This window comes from Tachyglossus aculeatus, chromosome 21, assembly GCF_015852505.1.
Source record: "Tachyglossus aculeatus isolate mTacAcu1 chromosome 21, mTacAcu1.pri, whole genome shotgun sequence".
Taxonomy (NCBI): Eukaryota; Metazoa; Chordata; class Mammalia; order Monotremata; family Tachyglossidae; genus Tachyglossus; species Tachyglossus aculeatus.
This window is the reverse complement of record NC_052086.1, coordinates 4,301,643-4,310,084: the sequence shown is the minus strand read 5'-3', so window position 1 is coordinate 4,310,084 and position 8,442 is coordinate 4,301,643. Positions and strand designations below refer to the sequence as shown.

The following is an 8,442-nucleotide window of genomic DNA, read 5'->3' as shown; positions in this document are numbered from 1 at the left end:
TGGTGCTCTGGATTCAGAGATGAGGGTTTTAGTGTGGGGGGAGAGAGGGATGGGGCAAAAACCATGGGGTGCATGGGGGTGCATGCTCATTGTCTCTGTGTGCCTGTTTTTGTGTGTTGTCATTGTGTCCTCGTCCTGTGCTCTTGCCAGACCCAAGTCAGCAAGCATTTCCCACTCAACCAAAAAGTCACTAAGGCCAGTGACCTTGCACAAACTCAACATGGGACCCCACCCCAGGACTGTGGTAGGAGGTGAGGGTCTGCTTCTGCAAGGCTCGGGCTGCTTCCCCACCAACCCCCCGCCCCCCCCCCCCCCCCCCCCATCATCCACAAGGGGGACGCACATTCAGCCTCCGTCCCCTGGAAACCTCCACCATCCTCAGTGGATTCAGCACTGTGGGCAGGTCCCAGAAGCGTCCATATCGGAGCGTCAGACTGTGAGCCTCCAGGGGCAGGAACCGAGACCCGCCGATGGCAAAGGGGTGGTGTGGTGGTACTGTCTGTCATGCACACCTCGAGAGCAGGATTGCGTCGACTGCAGCTCGCTGTCGGGAGACTTTCTTTTTGGGCTTCCCAGTACCTGTACCCCAAGGTACATGTTGTCCCTTCTCCCCCATGGGACACCATTACAGCCCCCCAAAAGCCTAGCAGTGAGTTGGGGTTCAGTGGCTGACTGAAGTAGACTGTAAGCTGGTTATGGGTGGGGAATGTGTCTGTTCTGTTATACTCTCCAAGTACTTAATACAGTGCTCTGCGCGCAATAAATATGCCAGACTGACCCAAAGCACCACAAACACAAGCGCGGTTGTAGCAGCTCATTCAGTACTTAAATGCAGAGTATCCTACTGAGCTCATAGGAACCTGAGTTACAAAGTGCAAATGTCTCCTTGAGTTGGAACCTAGCCTGTAAAATATTTTCAGTTGATTTCTCCCCTGACTCGTTGTGGCTCCTATTTAAATGGGTGACATTTATTTGTTACATGTCTGTCTCCCCCTCAAGACCTTAAGCTCCTAGTAGGCAGGGAATCTGTCTGATAAGGGCTGAATAAATACAATTGACTGATTGAAATGGGTGTCTTCAGCAATTGAGGCGTCTCACCCTGATCCTGCTCTTAGTACAGTGCTCTGACAAATAGCATTTGATAAACACTACTGCTGTCTTAATGCAATACTGCCATCCTTCACTCTATGTACTAATTTACTGTTTTTTCTACTCGTACCGCCGATTCAAGCTAACTTGGCTTCAGTGTGCGCAACTTCCTGTACTGACCTTGTATGGACCGTTCCACCTGTGTGTGCCTCAATTTTAATGTTCGTCATGTAGACTGGAAATTTCGTGAGAGCAGGGGCCATGCATGCTATGTAGTGTTGAACTCTTTGCAAGTTGATGCCTCTCCCTTTACATGGTAAGCTTATTAGGGGCAGGGCTTGCTTTGATTGTATTCTATTGCACTCGCTCGAAGGCTTAGTACTGTTCTCTGCACGTAGTAAGAGCTCAAATATGATCTACTGACTCGCTTAGATTGTTCGCTCCCAGTGGGCAGGGGCCGTGTCTCCTTCACCCACTTGGCAAAGAGGGTGCTTAATGAGGTGGGATCTGACTCGTCAGACCAAACTAGGGGTCAGATGCCTCAATCAGGCTGTGTTGTGGGAGGAGGAGCAGGGGTGGAGGACCAGCCTGGCATTGGGTAAGTAGTCAGGGCCTCCGCCGCAGGCGGAGAGAAGGCAGAAGCCCAGCTTCTTTCTGGCCCCTGGAGAAGTCTCCCAGACAATCCTGCTGTGAGGTAAGAGCCTGGGGAATTGGGGTGTGTGTGTTAGGGAGGGTGGCGGCAGGGGTACCCTGATTCCTTGGGGTGATAAAGCCAGCCAGGGCCTCTCCTGCAGGGTGTGTGAGTGGCAGCTGCTCTGTCTTGTCTCTGTCTATCTCTGTCTTGTGCTCTCTCTCTCCTGGTGTGAGTCTGCAGGAGACAGTCCAGCTGTGGAGTGGGGCCACAGGTGGGGCTGGGCACAGGCACCAGCACCCCTTGACCCCAGCGGGGGGGCAGAGGGAGATTGCCCTGACACCTCACTAAGTGTATCTTTAGGGCCAAGGAAGGAGCCTGAGCCCCAGATGCATCCTGGGAGACCTGGCCCCCTGGTCCATCCCCGCCTTCCGAAGGACGCGTTCGTGCGGACAGGACAGTGAGTGTCATGCCCTAACCTTGGGCCTGTTGGAGCTCTGTTACGGGAAAGTGGGAGGAATCAAAGAATGACATTTATTGAGCACTGAAGTCTAGGGGACTAGGCTATACTCTTGAGAGAGTAGAGGGAAGAGGTCCTTTTTTCCATTACACATAAACACAATCCACTGCATCCTTATGGTTCACAAACCAGAGCAGTGACTGACTTCAACCTGACCCAGTAGTACCCCTAAGCAGGCTCCTCTCAACATCTAACTTCCTGCTTCCTGGCTGGAGGTGTGGGTTCCCCACTGGAGACCCATCCCAACCTTTGGCACCCTCCACCCCCAACTGTGATGGGCTGGCACTCTCCCCAGGGGTGGGCTGCGGTACACCTCCTCCGCCAACCAGCCATCACATCTGTCACCAGGAAGCCGCAGTACAACCCCAAACTGGACCACCAGCCCCCGTGGACAGTGGAAGACTGACCAGCTACTCACCAGATGCTACGGACACTCATAGATTGATTGCACCAGCCCCACCGTGAGGAAATTGGTTGGCACCAGCTTGCTGCCCCCTGGACACCCTCCCTCCTCCCCCCAGCCCACAACTGTATCCCCTCTTTCCAGACAATGCCATTTTCTTTGGGGGGTCAAGGGTCAAACACTGCATCATGGGTGTCAGACCAGTTCCTTGCGACTCCAGGAGCCGATGGAGGGGTGTGTCTCATGTGAGAGAGCGAGGGCCGGGACCAGAGCAGGGTGAGAGGAGCCACCCCTCTTTGGACAGGGAGAGGGTTCTGGAAACTGGGGTCTAGAGTTCTGGACAGGTGCTCTGTGGACCTGAGCAGGTGTGAAGTTGCCCTGGGGCCCTTAATTCTATGGACAGTGCAACTTCCTCCTGCCCCGGTCCATTGGGAGTTATCTGGCCCACTCTGGCTTCAAGAGTACAGACTCCCTTTTCCTGCCCGAGGGGGGTGCCCCTGGGGGAGTGGGGTACAGGGACAGTAGGAGTCAGGGTTGTGCATGTATGTATGTGTGACTACCCTATATCCTCCATCTCTCCTGGATGAGCAGAATGAGGGGTGGAGAGGACTAACAGCAAATTCTAGAGTGGGAAGATGCAAAGTGGCTTTCCCTGCACCCCAGCAACAGAAATGGCATGGTCTGGCCCCCTCCTCTTCTCCTCCCTACTCTGTCCACTTGGTGGCCTGGTCTCTGTAAGCCCAAATGCCTCTGTATGTAATAAAATGTTTATGTTTGTGGTCACTCCTGAGTCCCTTGAGCCCCTGGCAGCTGGCCCTGCTCCCCAGAAGGGTTATAATGTTGGGGTATCAGCTGTGCAATCAAAGCAGGAGTGATGTCACCAGCTTCTAACTTGTAGGTTGACAACCTAGCACTTGCTTTCCTCCTACCCCTCCAGATCACATTCCTTCCCAGTCAGCCAGGGAAAGGGGGCAGGAGTCTTTTACAGCTGAGGTAACTAAAGTACAAGAAAACAAATGACTTGCTCGAGGTCACACAGCAAATAAATGGTGGAGTTAGGATGAGAACCCATGAGCACCTGCCTCCCAGGCCCATGGTAGTGGTGGATGAGGAAAGGAAGGGCTTAGTCTGGGAAGGTCTCTTGGAGGAGATGTGCTGTCATTAAGGGTTTGCAGGGGATAGAGTAAGTAGCACCTTCTTTCTTCCCTCCCAACTCCCAGGTCTCATTCCTTCACTCTCAGCCAGGCAGGGTAAGGGGGATGGAGTCTTTTACAGATTAAGGTAACTAAAGCACAAGAAGACAAATGACTTGGTTGAGTTCACACAGCAGATAAGTGGTGGAGTCAGGATTAGAATCCATGACCACCTCACTCCCAGGCCCGTGTCTGTGGTGGATGAGGAAGGGAAGGGCTTAGTTTGGGAAGGCCTCTTAGAGGAGATGTGCTATCCATAAGGGTTTGAAGGGGGTAGAGTAGGTGGGTGTTGGATGTGAGGAGGGAGGGTGTGTCAACCCAGAGTCAGGATGGATGTGAAGGCTCAGGGGTGAGATGGAGGCACAGTGAGCACTAGTGGGGTGGGTTGGGTTATAGAAGGATAGAGGTGAGGTGAGGAGGTAGGAGGGGGCAAGGTGGCGGAGTCACACACAAGCACAGCGCAAAGACCCTAGTGTGCATGTACAAGCACACCCAAACTCACAACTCAAAATAATACTAATAATAATATCTGTTCAGTGCTTTGGCCCATAGTAAGCACTTAGGTAAGCATTGAGGTAGAAACAAGGTGTTCAGATTGTCCCAGGTGGGGCTCACAGTCTGAATTCCCATTTTACATATGAGTTAACTGAGTCACAGAGAAGTGAAGTGACTTGCCCAAGGTCACACAGCAGACAAGGGGTGGAGGTGGGATTAGAACCCATGACCTCTGAATCCCAAACCACTTCTTGGTGGCTCATTCCACCAAGCCATGCTGCTTATATTATACACCCCCATGTACAGGTAGTTTTGGGTGGGCACATGCACGCAGTGTCCACCTCCCCCAGTAGAATGTAAGATGCTTGAAGGTAGGGATCGTTTCTACCAGCTCTGTTGAGCTCCCTCAAGTGCTTGGTAAAGTGCTTTAGGTAAAATAAACCCCATTGATTAATCTCCCATGTGGCCTCTCAGCAGTGTCCAGCCTGCTGAGCCAAACCACCCTCCTCTAGTTAATGTCAGCAGAAGGAGAGAGAGAAAAGAAATATGATGAGAAACCAGCTGGCTTCCATGCTCTCCTGCATAATAATAATAATCAATAGTGGCATTTGTTAAATGTCCACTATGTGTCAAGCACTGTATAAAGCACCAGGTAGATTCAAGATTATCAAGTCAGACTCAGTCCCTGTCCCACGTGGAACTCACAGATAAGGAGGTGGAACAGATAATGAATTCCTGTCATCTTCATCTTATTAATAATAATAGTAATAACATTATTTGGTAAATTCTTAGTATGTGTAAGTAAAGAACAGTGCAATGCACATAGTAAGCGCTTAATAAATGCCATTAAAAAAAAAAAGAGCTGCAGTGGACACAAGTAAATCGAGTTAGACATAGTCCCTGTCCAATGTGGGGCTACTACCATGAGTTCGATGAATTTTTTTTTTTTTTACAAGTCTGAATGGTATAATCTTCCTATTATAATCACTTTTTTGGATGCAGGTATTTCTGGATGCTACGGTGAGTCTATCCAAATCTTTGTGGAATTGTGATAATTATTATATAATAATGATACGTTCATTAGTCAATCAGTGGTATTTTTTGAACATTTACTGTATTCAGAGCACTGTACAAAGTGCTTGAGAGAGTCCAGTGCTACCAAGTTGGGAGACACATTCCCTGCCCACATTCAGCTTACAGTCTAGTAGGGGAGGCAGACATTAATATAAATTACAGAGAAGGGAAACAGTAGAGGGGAAGCATAATGGATGACTTGATGACACTGTCCAGAACACTGTCTCCACTGTTGGAGAGAAGAATTTGGGAGTCATTTATATTGACATGGTAGTTTAAGCCATATCATTATCATCGTTATAATTATTATTATCATGGTATATGTTGAGCGGTGTGGTGGATAGAGCCCGGGCCTTGGAGTCAGAAGGACCTGGGTTTTAGTTCCGTCTATGCCATTTGTGTGCTGTATGACCTTGGGTAGTCACTTCACTTCTCTGTACCTCAGTAACCTCATCTGTAAAATGGACAAAAGGACTGTGAGCCCCATGTGTGATATGGACTGTGTGCAACCTGATTAGCTCCTATCTACTTCAGCGCTTAGAACTATTCCAGGCACATAATAAACACTTAACAAATACCATTCCAACCACAGTACTAAGTGCTGCGGTAGATACAGGTTAATCCCGATGCATATTCCCTGCCCTCAGTGAGTTTAAAATGGGGATTAAGACTGTGAGTCCCATTTGGGACATGGACTGTGTCCAACCTGATCAGCTGGCATCTGCCCTGGCGCTTAGCACAGTGCCTGGCACACAGGAAAGGGCTTAACAAATACCATTTTTAAAAAAGGAGCATTCAGTAGGATGAGAGTCTTACTTAGTGAAGAGAACTTCCAGCTCATCCTGTTTTCCACTACAAACATCTGGGTAAGCTCGTTGTGAGCAGGAATGTGTCTACCAACTCTGTTGTGTTGTCCTTTCCCTGGCACTCAGTATAGTGCTCTGCACCCAGTAAGCACTCAATAAATATCGTTGATTGATTGACTCTAGACTGTTCCCTCTGGACTGTGAACTTGTGGTAGGTAGGGAACAGGTCTACGAACTCCGTTCTATTGTGCTCTCCCAAGTGCGTAGTCCAGTGCTGTGCACACAGTAAGAGGTCAATAAATTCCATTGAATTGATTGATTAATTGGTTGAAGCCTGAGGAAATGGTGAGACGTGGGAGTCCCTACGTGGAGCTCATCACTTATAGCCCTGATTAATTCATGTGAAGAGCCTAGGCGTCATCACCTGATAGCCTGCCCTGTGGACCTGATGCTGACGGGCTTTTTCTGATGGTCACGACTTGTTCTTTGCAGAGTCAGGGCCTGTATGGCTTTAGAAGTCTGAGGTTTCCTCACCCCTGCCGTCAGCAGGAGCATCTGAAGCAGCAAAATCAAATTACCCAGTGACCTGTTAAGTGCAATTCAGTGGGAAGTTAGCTGGTATAATTCATTAGCTGGGTGGTTGGTGATCTGTCAGTAACCATCTTTCAGTTTCTCTTAGGAGTGATTGCACCCAGCTGCTGCTTGCCCTGTTTCCAAGAGATTTGGGGGTTTGGGAATTACTAGAAAATTTCAGGGGATTTCAGAACCCTGTAGAATCACTTTTCCTCAAGCTGAACCGTTCCGTGGGGATTGTAGGGGTGATCCAGAGAGGAGGAGGAAGAGAGAGAGGGGAAGGAGGAGCCACGTGTCAGAGATGGCAGGGAGAGGGGAGGATGGTCTGCTGGCCGTTGGCCTGGCGGGGAAAGCTGAAGGAGACTGACCTTCCCAGGGCCAAACTAACATTGGCTTGAGAGCCTTCAAGCCCCTTGCCTCCTCTTACCTCACCTCACTGCTCTCATACTCCAACCCAGCCTGCACACTTTGCTCCTCTAATGCTAACCTTCTCACACTACCTTGATTCTTGTCTATCTCGCCACTGATCTCTTGCCCACATCCTGCCTCTGGCCCGGAACACCCTACCATCCCATATCTGACAGACATTTATTCTCCCCCTCTTCAAAGTCTTACTGAAGGCACATTTCCAAGAGGCTCCCTAAGCCCTCCCTTCCCTGACTAAGCCCTCTTTTCCTTTTCTTCATTTCCTTCTGCATCGCCCTGGCTTGCTGTCCGTATTCATCCCCACTCCCAGCCCCACAGCACTTACGTCTGTATCTGTAATGTATTTATGTATATTAATGTCTGTTTCCCCCTTTAGACTGTAAACTCACTTTGGTCAGGAAATGCGTTTGTTATATCATACTCTCCCGAGTGCTTACTATAGAGCTCTGCACATAGTAAAAGCTCAATGAATAGGACTGACTGACTAACTCTCCTCGGCCAGAGGCTTTGCCCTGTTGGTGGGGGTGGTGGAGACTGGTAGTTGGTCTTCTGTCCTGGCAAAACCTTGACCAGTAACCCCAAACCATTCGGAGTTACTGAGAATCAGCTTGGCCTGGGAGTCAGAGGATCTTGGAGCGTTCTCCTCCCGGCTCCACCACTTGTCTACTATGTGACCATCCAACTCCCCTGACTCTTCCCTCCCCATCCCTTACTCTCCATGAGTGACCCAGCATGGGCCACCCAATACCCCTGACTCTCCCTTCTCCATCAATATCTGTGCCTCAGTTTCCTCATTTGTAAAATGAGCTCAATATGGGACAGGGACTGTGTCCAACCTGTTTATCTTGTATCTACCCCTGCAGTTAGTACAGTGCCTTGCACGTAATAAGTGCTTAACAAATACCACAGTTATTATTTCTATCTTGGAAGTCCGATTTGGTCATTCTTTGGGAGATTGGTCAGCATAGGTGCTGTTCTCATTTCTCTTGCCACCTGTTTTTCTTTTTATTTTAACTATTTTAATTGTATTAGGTCTTGGTTCTTTGTGGTAGGCCACACTGTTTATATATTAATTTCCTTCAAGCAGTGCAGTCACTCGTGAGAACAGATCCCAGGCGGATTGCCAGATTACTCAGTCAGTAGATCAGGGCTCTTTATTGAGTATCTGTGCAGAGCACTGTATTAAATATTTATTGTATTTAATAACTTACTATGTGCTAAGATGTCTATTG

General features: G+C 49.2%; 1 long non-coding RNA gene across 1 annotated transcript; it reads left to right on the top strand.

Annotated features, from left to right (window-relative positions):
• The first annotated feature begins 899 nt into the window (after positions 1-899).
• LOC119942644 lies at positions 900-3,426 on the top strand. The gene is made up of 3 exons (XR_005455387.1): positions 900-1,783; positions 2,084-2,180; positions 2,589-3,426. It is a non-coding gene; the product is annotated as an uncharacterized LOC119942644 (long non-coding RNA).
• The last annotated feature ends 5,016 nt before the right edge of the window (positions 3,427-8,442 follow it).